Raw genomic sequence first — 12,119 nt, forward strand, 5'->3', positions numbered from 1 at the left:
AATAAACAGAACATGATGGAGGGATAGATTCCTATCCCAGAGATTCCCATACTCTGGAACACACTACCTATCTATATCAAACAAAGCTCCTCATTAGCACTCTTCAAGAAAAATCTTGATGACAGGATGGGAAATAGGAAATTCACACCAGGGATCACTTCTGTGGCTCTGCTCGACAGGGGCACTGGAAAATAATTTTCTTGGGTGGTGAAAGCCAGGGTACCATTTAACTAGGCTTATATAGGCCCTAGGGCCAATAGCCTAGTACTTACCTATGAACCTATGATAGTAGCCTGAACTTTGATCACCATGAGTCCACAGTGGTGAGGAAGTCCTTCTATATGGCACAACTTATAAGTAAAGGTATGGCATTCAGATCCAAGGAAATTATAGTCCTGATGTACTCAGCTCTCATTAGACCAATAATATAGTACAAGGTGTCATTTGGCACGTACTTGGCTAGGAAAGCAGCTGGAGTGACTTCAGAGGGTCCTCATAAAGAAAATATAGAGTATAGACAACGTGTCTTATGCAGATAGACTAAAAGCCCTACCTATGCCTGACCTAAAAGGCATTGACAACTCCAGCCCTGATGGAGCTGCTACACATCCACAAGTCAAACAGCATGAGGGTCACGTGATCTAGGAATCTAAAGTAGTCAGCAACTCAAACAAAACATGCTGGAGAGAAAGATATGTGCCTCAGAGATTGCCCTTCCTTTGGAACAGGCTTCCTAATCATTTTAAGCAGAGTTGTTCCCTGGCCCTCTTCAAATGCAATTTGGATCAATTAATGGGGAATCACAAATTCACACCTTGGGTAGTGCCTATGTCCCTTATGGATGGGACAATTGGTAAGATGCTCAGGTGATAGGCACAAATTTATAATGTCCTCTTGCCCCTAGGGGCCATATAGTGGGCAAAACTGGGTTATATTGGCCAGGCTTGTAAGGGCTGTTAAGCCATTAGCCTACTAATCTCCTATGAACCTATTAATAAGTGCAAGTTTTTATTTGAAGTTTTTGACAGTTTTTCTTGTGAAAGCATTTTTCTTTCCTGTAATTTCTCTCTTAGTCATTCTGAATATTTTCTACTTAGAAATTTTGGCTTCTTGAATAATAGTAACAAGACATAATGTCTTCCTTATCCTCAATAGTCCACTCTGTCATCTGTATGTCTGTTTTTTGGCCTGTCAGCTTTGTGTTTTTTATTGGTTAGTACTCCCTTCTGCCACAGTGGGGGCATCTTCCTTCTACCATTGGGTTCTATCTTACTTCTACCACGGGGTGGGGGGCGGGGCAGTCATCTCTCCAGTATGGGTAGACTGAAACTCTTTTGAGTCCCCTCATCTGAATTCCTCTTCCACGCTTTATCCCTTGGTACTGCAGAACTTACACATACTATTTAACTAAATTAATAATTATAATATAAAATAAACAAATAAACCGTCCTAAAGTTTGTATTGTGATGTCAGTCTTCAAGGACTTTTGCTCAGTGGAATTAATCTGTTCAACAGAATTTTAAAAATCTAGAGATGTGCTTTATACACAGTCAACCCTGCAGAATGTCCTTTTGTTCAATGGATATCGCTGATGCACATTGTTTGTATACAAATCCAACTCTGTTTTATCCAGAATATCATGTTTCAGTCCCACAAGATGGGCTTTAACATTTTGTTATGTCTGTCTGTCTGTCCATCTTTCTCTCTATCTGTCCATCTGTCTATCTGACTATGACTCAGACTGTCTAACAATAGTTTATTTGTTCACAAATTTCCTTTTGTCAGCAGGGTAGTTTGTGAAATTACTGATTCAAATTGAATTTATGGCAGCTGTATTCTTTCGCTCTCTGTTTAATGAACTTATTAGGTACTGGTTGAACTCTTGTACATTATAAATAATTGGAGTTATTCTTTCAGCCTTATAAATTTATATTTAACAGCATATATCACAGGAACTGTGTCAGGGGGACTACTTATCTGTAGATTTTCTCACTGAAGGTGCTTCTTAGCATTTCAATTATTAATATTAATTACCCTTGGCTATATTATTAAATGCGTGTTTGTCTTTGTACAATGTCCTTTGACTGGGGTCAGGATCCCTGCTGCTTTCCTCATTATGTGCTTCTCATCCTTTTTACACATACACAGTGGAACATGCATGTTTCTATAATAAGATGCTGTCAGACAGAACTTGTATTCACAGTTTTCCTTTTACTCCAGCTAATTTGTACCCGATTAGTGGAATTTGAACAGCTACAGTTACAATAACTGCAACTTACACAATAGTCTGCACTCATTGGGTATAATCCACTTTTGGTGTGCACCTGTCCAAACTGCTTGTCAGAACTAGAATAAAAACAGTGCTTTCTCACTTAAAAAAATCAAAGGTATTAATCGTAAAACGTATAAAGGACACCTCAAAGCCATATCCCTCTTCTCAGTATCAGCAGATATAGGCCACTGAGTGCAATTCTGTGCCTTAAGTATAAAGCTTCAACAGATCCTATTCTGTCAGGCCTATTACATGTTTCTAAGTCCAATTGTATCAATAAATACCTGTTTAAGGGATCTGTCTCTTTTGCAAAATAAATAAAACATGTTGGAGGGATATGTAAGTATCACAGAGAATACCACTTCTATGGAACTGTTTTCCACTCCATATAAATAGAAGTATTTTTTATTTTACTTCATTCAGACGTAATTTGGATGAATCAATGAATATTCACATATTTACCCCCTGTTTAGCACCCTGGCCCTCATGGACTGGGAAACATGTAAATATCCCAACATATTGTTGTTCTACCCATATCTGGGTTATTTATATGCAAAATATAAGGCCTAAAACCTACCATGGAAGTGTAAGGCTAGGCTTCTTAAGATCCTCAGAGATCAATGGCTCAGTAATTATCTATGAAACTGTGAAACGATTTTTAACCTTGTGCACTTTTATTTGGAATAAATGATGTTTAGGTACTCTCTGGTTTGCCATAACACCTTGTGAGGAGGTGAAGGGAAGAGCAGCAGCTTCATAAGGTTCTAGCTCATGTTTAATTCCCAAGTAGGTGGAGTTGGTAATTAGCATAATGGTTAAGATGTCAGCAGCTTCATAAGGTTCTAGCTCATGTTTAATTCCCGAGTAGGTGGAGTTGGGAATTAGCATAATGGTTAAGGTGCCAGCAGCTTCATAAGGTTCTAGTTCATTTTTAATTCCAGAGTAGGTGGAGTTGGCATTTAGCATAATGGTTAAGGTGTTTATCTCACAGTCAAGAAGTGCAGGGTTTGGATCTCATTAAGGGGACATTGGCTGGAATTAAAATAGTCCACAAGAACAAGCTAGCTTACTACCTACCTATAAACCATGTAGCCGAGATTCCTACACTTACACATTTATTATTCAAGCATAAACCTGATGCTTCTGTTTTCTGCTTCATTTATTACTAAGAATGTACTTCGTAGTTTTTCTGCAGATGAGTGTAAGTTCTAGACAGACCAGTCTAACAAAGCAAAATCACAGAATAAATAATTTGTCATCCCTTCTGTTTATTGGTTATATTCCTCATCTAAATGTATTTTAATTAGCTGTGGTTTTATAGCTGTCAAAACCACAATAAATGCCCAGATGTTACAGAGGGTTAACACCACACCACTGAATTGTAACTATGTAGACTGAAAAACAATGTACATAATGTTTTCAGAGCAATATTTTTCTTTCTTTTTACTGAAGCGTAGCTAAAGCTATGCTGCCTGTATATATATATATATATATATATATATATATATATATATATATATATATATGGCTAGTATCATTCTTCAGTCAGACAAATTGATATATTTGGCGTTAACCAAATGACAGAATTCATTATATTAACATCGCTTTAGTACTTACAAAACATTCCATTAGGAAAATGAGGTTTGAGGGTGGTGTAATCAGTCTAATGTAGAAGAGCCTTCCCACCCTCTCAAAGCCATCAAAGAGACGGATTATAAAACTACTGTGGCCTTTAGGGCAGAAACATGCATCTGTGAAGAAGTAGGCAACAAGTACAAAGGAAAACTCCTTTCAATTATCTGAATAGGTTCCCCAGGATGTGCAGCTGTCCTGTCATGGTTTGCTACTGATGTTCTTTTGTTCTCTAAGTATATCTTCAGAAAGAAGCCTGCACATTGATGTTAGCGTTTTTAGCCTCTGTAAGTATTCAGACCCAATTCCTAACCCCACAGATTAAAGAAAATATCCTCTAAAATGGATGCTTTATTTTTCTTGAAAACATTAGACGCACATATCTTTCTAATTTTATTAAGAAATACATGAAAGTAATAGCAAATTACCTAAGCATGAAAAATAATACACTGCTTTGCTGCATAAATCGCAAATTATTTGAAAGATGTCCTGAAATTTATAATGCTATGGTAGTAGTATTTTCAGCAGATAAACTGAATTCTAGCACTGCAGTTGTGTTTTCTGGCCTTTAATCTTAATCACTTATGCTGGTCACAATATCTGTGAAAGTATACAAGGTGATTGTTGCTATTTCCAGTAACTTAAAGCATTTTAAAGAATAAGGAATATAAAACATGTAGCAGAAATGACTACAGATTCAGCTTCTGTTAACTTCATACTTAAAAGAGCTTTTGATCTTTGAAATAAAAAGAACTTCACATACTAAAATGGAAAAGAACAGAAAAAGAAAAAAGAAAAAAAACTTGTTTGATATGCATTAAGTAAGGAATATAATACAAATGCATTCGCTAATGAATTGTCATCCATATAGATGTACTGTGCAAACTTTCATGTAAACAGAAAATAGTTTGAGTGGACTTTTCCCTTCAGTATTCCAGTATGGGGAACCAACATCCATCATGGCACCTATTTTATGCATTTTTATGTATTCCTGATTCTGCATCTGCAGGTCCTGATAGCACCATGCTCCCATCTTCCAGTTATTATCTTGATGTATTTGGATTGCTGATTTGCCTACTGGTGTGTTGGAATTAGATAATCAAGACTGTCACTCTTAAGTGTGGCCCTTCAACTCCTTAGTCTAAATGTAATACTTTTAATGACACCAATTGCATTTTGTCTACATTTCCTCTCCAAACCTCACGTGGTATTTGTATAGGCAGCCATATTGATTTGACCAGTCAGTACCTCCAGCCACTCCTGAAAACCAGGCTGACAATGATAGTCACCCCCCAAATATGCAAAAAAAGTCTAGTCATCACTTAATATTCTTAATCAAATTCCAATTTCCAAGCTGACTGCACAGCAGATAATTAACCATCACTTCCAAATGGCAGTCTACCAGAGGGGATTAAGACTGTAACTTGCTAAAGAGCTTTGTCCTGGGTTTGATTCCCTCAGTCTCCATTTATTTCTTGTGCCTCTCTGGGCAGGATTCTTGACCACCTACAGTTAGCGCTGCTGTCATGTGATCATCAAGCACATGATTGTGTGTGTTTTTTGTATTCATTAAACAGGTCTGCATTTAGTTAGAGCCTCAAAACAAGGATAAATGGCAGAATATGCTAATGAAAGCATAATTATCTGAATTACTTGCTAATTAACCAATCTAACATGGTGGAGCTATTTAGGAACATATAAAGTAATTGTATACGCTCAGTTTTCCTTATTGCCCTGAAATACAAAACTCTTTGGAATACAGTCGCAAATACACTTAGAAAAAAAATGTTAGGAGTTGCTGCTGCTCTCATTAACTTGTATGTGCAGCAGGCCTTAATACAATGTGCTGCTGCCAGACCCCAGCCAAGAAGAAGAAGAAGGTTGTTTAGGCCCTGTTTGACTTATCATGGACTGCATCAGACAATATTGGATGGACAGGGAAACACTAGAGGAAATATACAGCCTCTGCCTGAGGCCCCAGGGAAATCATGGAGAACCCATCTTAGTGGAAACAAAGGCATATGTAGCAGTACATATACTAGCTACAGGCACTTTCCAGAGACCCACTGGGGCTATATAAGGGGAGTCACAGGCCTTAGCTTACAGAATATTATATCAGTTTCTAAATACAATGCTACAATATGCATTGGAACATATCTGTTTCCCATGCACCATATAGGAGAGAGCAAGAACCATGCACAAATTCTATGCAATAGCACACTTCCCAGAAGTTTTGGGGGTCATAGATTGCACACACATGGAAATAAATGCTCCAGCCAGTAAAAGGTAAGAAGGTACATTAACAGAAAGGACACAACTGTATAAAGTCTCAGGTGTCTGTAATGCCCAAGGGATCATCTACAATATCTCTGCAGGTAACCCAGACACTATTCATGACTTACACATATGGCACATCTGTGAGCTTTATGAAGGTTTGCTAGGGGTGACTGTCACATGGGCATCTAGTGGGGGGTATATGTTATGCACTGGAACCTTGGCTCATGACATCCATTAGAAACCTGCACAATCCCACAGAGCAAGGATACAATGATGGCCACTCTCAGACTAGGAATATAATAGAACATGTATTTGGCTAGCTCAAATTAAGATTCCAGTGGATGGTTTGTGTGTATGTCGAACTTGGGTGGGGTGGAGGAACTATGGGTATGAAATTATGGATCCAGGAGTGTCAAGGTTGGATAGCCTGGTTCTAATTGGCCTGCCTTGTGGAGGTCAGCGAGTTCATTATAAGTATATATGCATACACATATGCATACATCTATATGTAGAAGTACATTCCCTGTAACACATTCATTCCTTTCGCAGACATAAATAACATGAAAGTGCCCCTACAAACATCGACAGTAGATAGAATAATAGTATGTGCATAAGAAGGAAGGGACAAAACTGCTAAAATGCAGAAGTGTGTACAATGACCGAAGTCAGTGCTGTTCTCAAAAAATCAAATGTGAGGACTTTCTCACACATGGAATCATTCCTGTGATCTGCCTGCTACGGCAATGCCAATCACTAAACCGGTCCTAATTGTAAAATAATTTTGCCAAACTCGTACATTATTAGCTCTCATGTGTAACGTGTGCGTTACCATATAGTCATACCTATTAATTTATTGTAGTGTCATGGTAATGGGAGTAATGATGTAATGAACTATAGAGTCTAATCTTGAAATAAAGATATGTGTTTCCCAGGTGGGACAACCCAAAAATTGTGAATAGTGTCCTATTGGTCACTCATTTCACCAATGTTTGTGGACTAAAAGTTTGGGATGTCTGAGGATACGTGGAGTGAGTCAACCCATGGGATGGGTCTACAGGAGTAGGGAGTGGCCAATGTGTAGTGGTGTGGATACACCGTGTATCCAACTGGAGAATGGATGACTGCTGTGTTAGTGTAGTGTTGGGGTGGGTATTTTGGGAACCAGGAGTCATGGATATATGGGTATATATGCAAATGAAGCAGCACAGCAATAGTGTAGTGGTTAGAGCATCCACCTAACGAACAGACATTCCCATTCCGAATCCCACTGCAGCACATACCATTTTCCATTGGTAATCTGTATGTGAACATATTTCAACATTTGTCTGCTGTATAACCTGCATAATAACAATTAAAAGTGAACTGGAGCGAAGTGTCAGTGACATAATGAATAAGGCACTAGTAAGCAGGTTTAAGCATAAATAAGCACCAGTAAGCATGTTTAAGTGCGTCTGCGTGGGGGTATGCATTGCCTTACAGATATATATATATATATATATATATATATATATATATATATATATATATATATATATATATATATATATATATATGTGTGTGTGTGTGTGTGTGCATAGATATACACAGATATACAGCTATGATAGGAAACAGCACACAAGAATGACATATGTTCACAGGCTATGCCGATGGAAGTGAGGGGCCCAAGCAAGAAACATCTAACACGTAGCATGACCTCCCCCCCACCCCCAGCCGGACAAAGGAAACATACACACAAACCCATAAACAATGTAAATAGTCCACTGCTCCCCAGACCACAGTCAGGATACAACCGGGGGGGGGGGGTACACAGTGCACCTGTGAAATCTAATCTCGAAACACAGACAGGAGCGTCCCACCTCAAAAATTGACATATAACCAAAAGAAGATGATACGCAGACTGTTTTGGCCGGGGTGTGTACATACCCAAAATACAAGGGTGGGAAAGCCTGATGACCCATGGGTCGAGACAACGTATGACATAGGCCCCATGAAGTGGAGAGTGGGCAGCGTTTAGTGGTGTGTTCAGACCCGACCAGCACCCAGAGTAAGGATGGGTGCTGTAGAGGAGGTGCAGGTGGGGGAACTATGGGTAGCTAGTTATGGGTCTAGGTGTGCAGGTGTTGGCTGATGTAGGTCTATATGGACAGCCCCAGGGATGTAAGCAAAACTGTTTACTGGGCAGAGGCATCGCCCAACGAGCAGCCACACCTGCTACGAGTCCCACTGCAGCAAAGTGTAATCTACATGGCAAGGAATGGAATAACCAGATGTAGAGGTATGTGTGTGTATATCTACCCATAGCTACATGGAGATATACCTCTCTCTCTCCGTAGTACAAATGTATACATACAGAGACAGAATACATATACATACTCACATATAGATATATACATATGCAGACACCCATATGTCGTTAGATATATATGGACAGCAATATATAAATATATACATGTATGCATACGTATACAGATATATCTGTATATAGTAATGTATGTATATATATATATATATATATATATATATATATATATATGTGTGTGTGTGTGTGTGTGTGTATGTGTAAATTATAATGTATATAGCTAGGATATGATACAGCAGTTACGAATTACATATGTTCACAGGCCATGCATATGGGGGTGAGGGGTCCAATCAACAAATGTGTAACACGTAGCATCAACCCACCCCACCCCCAGCTAGACCAGTGAAACATGCAGACACACAATAAAAGTAAACACACCACTGCTTCCCAGACCACAGGCAGGATACTACCAGTGGGAGAGACCTGCCAAATCTAATCTTGAAACAAAGACATCAATGTCACTTGTGGGACACCCCAAAACTTACTGATCATTGGAGTCAGTTCATGTCATGAGTCATCAAACCAGGCTGTAGACATACACGGATCAGTAGTTATGCAAGCCTGATAACCCATGGGTCGACACAACATATGACATGGGTCCTGACACACGGAGAGTGGGCAGTGTGCAGTGGTGTGGTTAGACTCCACCTGTACCCACAGTAAGGAAGAGTGCTGTAGAGGAGGGGCAGGTGGGGGAACTATGGGTATGCAATTATGAGCCTAGGTGTGCAGGTGTTGGCTGGTGCAGTTGTATTAGGACTGCCCTGGGGATATAAGTAATATTCCGAAATGGGCAGAGCTTATGACCATACCTCTCAACCCCTAAGAGCAAATCCACTGGACAGGACATAAACCGTTGGGGGAAAAAATAGGGACCATACCTCTCAACTGTCCGTGATTTTCAGGGACGTCCCTGGTTTTGACTCAAATTTTAACTCTGTCCCTCTTAATCCCTCTTAAAACTAGTGACTTTTGGAGGAAAGGTGGTGAATTACACTTAATTAATTATGGCTATAATTAAGTGTTATAAACTCCTTTTACTTCAGAAAATGTGTATTAATTCACATGCTCTGATTCTGTTAATGTTTCAAGTTAATAGCACTAATATTTTAAAAGTGTCCCTGATTGTCCCTGAGTGTTTCTTGACTTGTCCCTGATTCAGTTAAAATTTGTCCCCACTTGTTTGAGAGGTCTGATAGGGACAGAAAGCACACATTCCACTTACAACCTTAGAAAGCTGATAGAATAATAGGTATGCATTAGCATGACTCGGCTGAAGGATGTGGGGTCCTAAAGCCAATTACTTGTCTGTATTTAATGGTGTCACTTTCCAGGTATTTGCCAGACATGTGCAGATTGTAAGAGGAACACACCAATAGTATGAAGCAAACTCTGGTCAGGCCGCGGATTCCGTACAGTCGACCGGCATGCTTATGCCTAATGGGCAGCCATTCCCAATATGGGTCTCACTGCAGCACAGTCCAGTTTAAATGGCTAAGTCCGGTATGACCATATGTGTCATTGTATAACCCACTACACAACACCTACGAAAACATGGTTGCAACACCCCACTGTAGGCATGTAAGCCGATGTAATAGGCATCAGAAGGTATTATCATAGTCCTCACCTCCACCCAGGGGTGTGAGTGTCAGATGCAAACACCAAATGCAGTGCATTTGCAAGTGCAGGAGCAAGCAGGTGTAAGCCTGTTTGGGCGCTGGTATGCGAGTATCACACTGGTGAACCAATGTAGAGGCTAACTGAGTGTAAGAAACTGCATCCGGAGGTTAGCATTGCTTAGCCCCATGCAAACCCACACACACCCGCTCACAACTGCTTTATAGTGCCTTAATCACTCTGTATCCAACAGCTTGTGTTCTGGCCAGCAACAAAATAACCAGCCTCTGCAAGGCTAGAACTCTGGACCCTGTACACCACAGTCATAGTAGTAAATCACTATGCCATGATAGCAATACATATAAAGGAGGTATCAGCATACTAATCCTCACAACAGGGAAACAAATCAAATATGTGAACTGAATCTATGTACAGTGTAATGTCCTATAACCTGCCACAGACCATAAATATGTGAATTGGAGTACTGCAGTAAACATAGAGTTGAGGTGTCACTGTAATAAAGATATAAAGTCCCCAGGACCCCATACAGTGTATGTACACATAAATGACGGATCATACCAGACACATATATAACCTGTAATGAGTAAAACGTCGTTGAGAAAAGGCAAATATAATGCTAGAGAACCAATAAGCAATGCTAACCGCAGCACAGCCCAACTAAGTAATTGTAAGCAATGTGTAGGGAAGCCAATACAATATGCCCACAGGTACACCTATTTAAGCAGTGCCAACCTGAAGTAAGCAGGTGTGCCCATAGCTTAGTCTTTTTGAAACCGACCAATTACGGAAAAGTGCGGGAATCTGGCCCTACTTAAACCGAAGAGGCGGGAATATGGCTCATAACTGGTAGCAGCACCCCCCTGCAGGCAGAATGGCTGGAGTGGGAGAAGGCACTCACTTTAGAGCACAGCGCCAGGGCATCCAGGAGTCCAAATTCATGGTATGGCTCCTGGTAAAACACCATAACAGGAGACTACTGCAGGGCCAGTACCAGGGCTCGCAGTACAAAATGGAGGCCTGGGACAGTCTCGACCATGACCTCACTAGCGCCACAGGTATCCCCCGGACTGGTGAGCAGGTCAGGCACCATCATGCAGACCTGAAGCGGCAGAGGGGGGTTGTCCTGGAACAGTGGATCCAGGAAGCAAGGCAGATGCAGAATGCCCCAGAACTGAGTAAGTACTCCTTTCACTACGTAGTTAATAATTGCCTAGCTTGTGTATACTATGGATAGGTATGGCTAAATATCACTGTACTTCTCTGACAGCTGCAGATGACCGTGCTGTGAACCAGCAAGCCTATGATGCTAGGCTGCAAAGGATGCATCGCAAGGCAGATAAGTAAATAGCCTGCATGTACTGTCATAACAAATAAATGTAAGAGCCTCAGAAAGTGTTGTACCAGTATACAGAATTGTATAATATGCTGCAAATAAAGGTGTAATCCCTGCATTGCTTCTGTTTACTCTACAGTCATATGTTGTTGTACTGTTGCAGTTATTAAATAGTACTCTTGTAGTAAGCAGTGTTACCCACACTGTGGTATGCAGATAAAATGTGTATGAAGTGCTGTATAACAATGTCAGAAGTGCAAACAGGTCAATCATATTAGACGAAATACATTGCAAAGCCTCACAACAATTGCCTGATATCATAGTGTACAGTGATTTTAACTGTAATGCGTTTGTCACACACAGCAGGGCTTTGGATCCCAGGAGCGCCAGTGAGTTGTATGCATAATCATTCTACACAACTGCACACAGTTTGTTTGTATGTTCAGTGAGAAAGCCATATATACACTTATCAACTGTACAGATTATGCTAGAATGCTCAAATAGAAAGTGGTATGCATATTCATACCCCTCAACTGTTCCAATCTGCCCAGTATGTCCTGGTAAATGGCCCACGTCACCTGCATTTTACCCTCTTCCCCTGACAAATT

The sequence above is a fragment of the Protopterus annectens genome, chromosome 13.part0 (assembly GCF_019279795.1).
Source record: "Protopterus annectens isolate FY-2018-M chromosome 13.part0, PAN1.0, whole genome shotgun sequence".
NCBI lineage: Eukaryota > Metazoa > Chordata > Ceratodontiformes > Protopteridae > Protopterus > Protopterus annectens.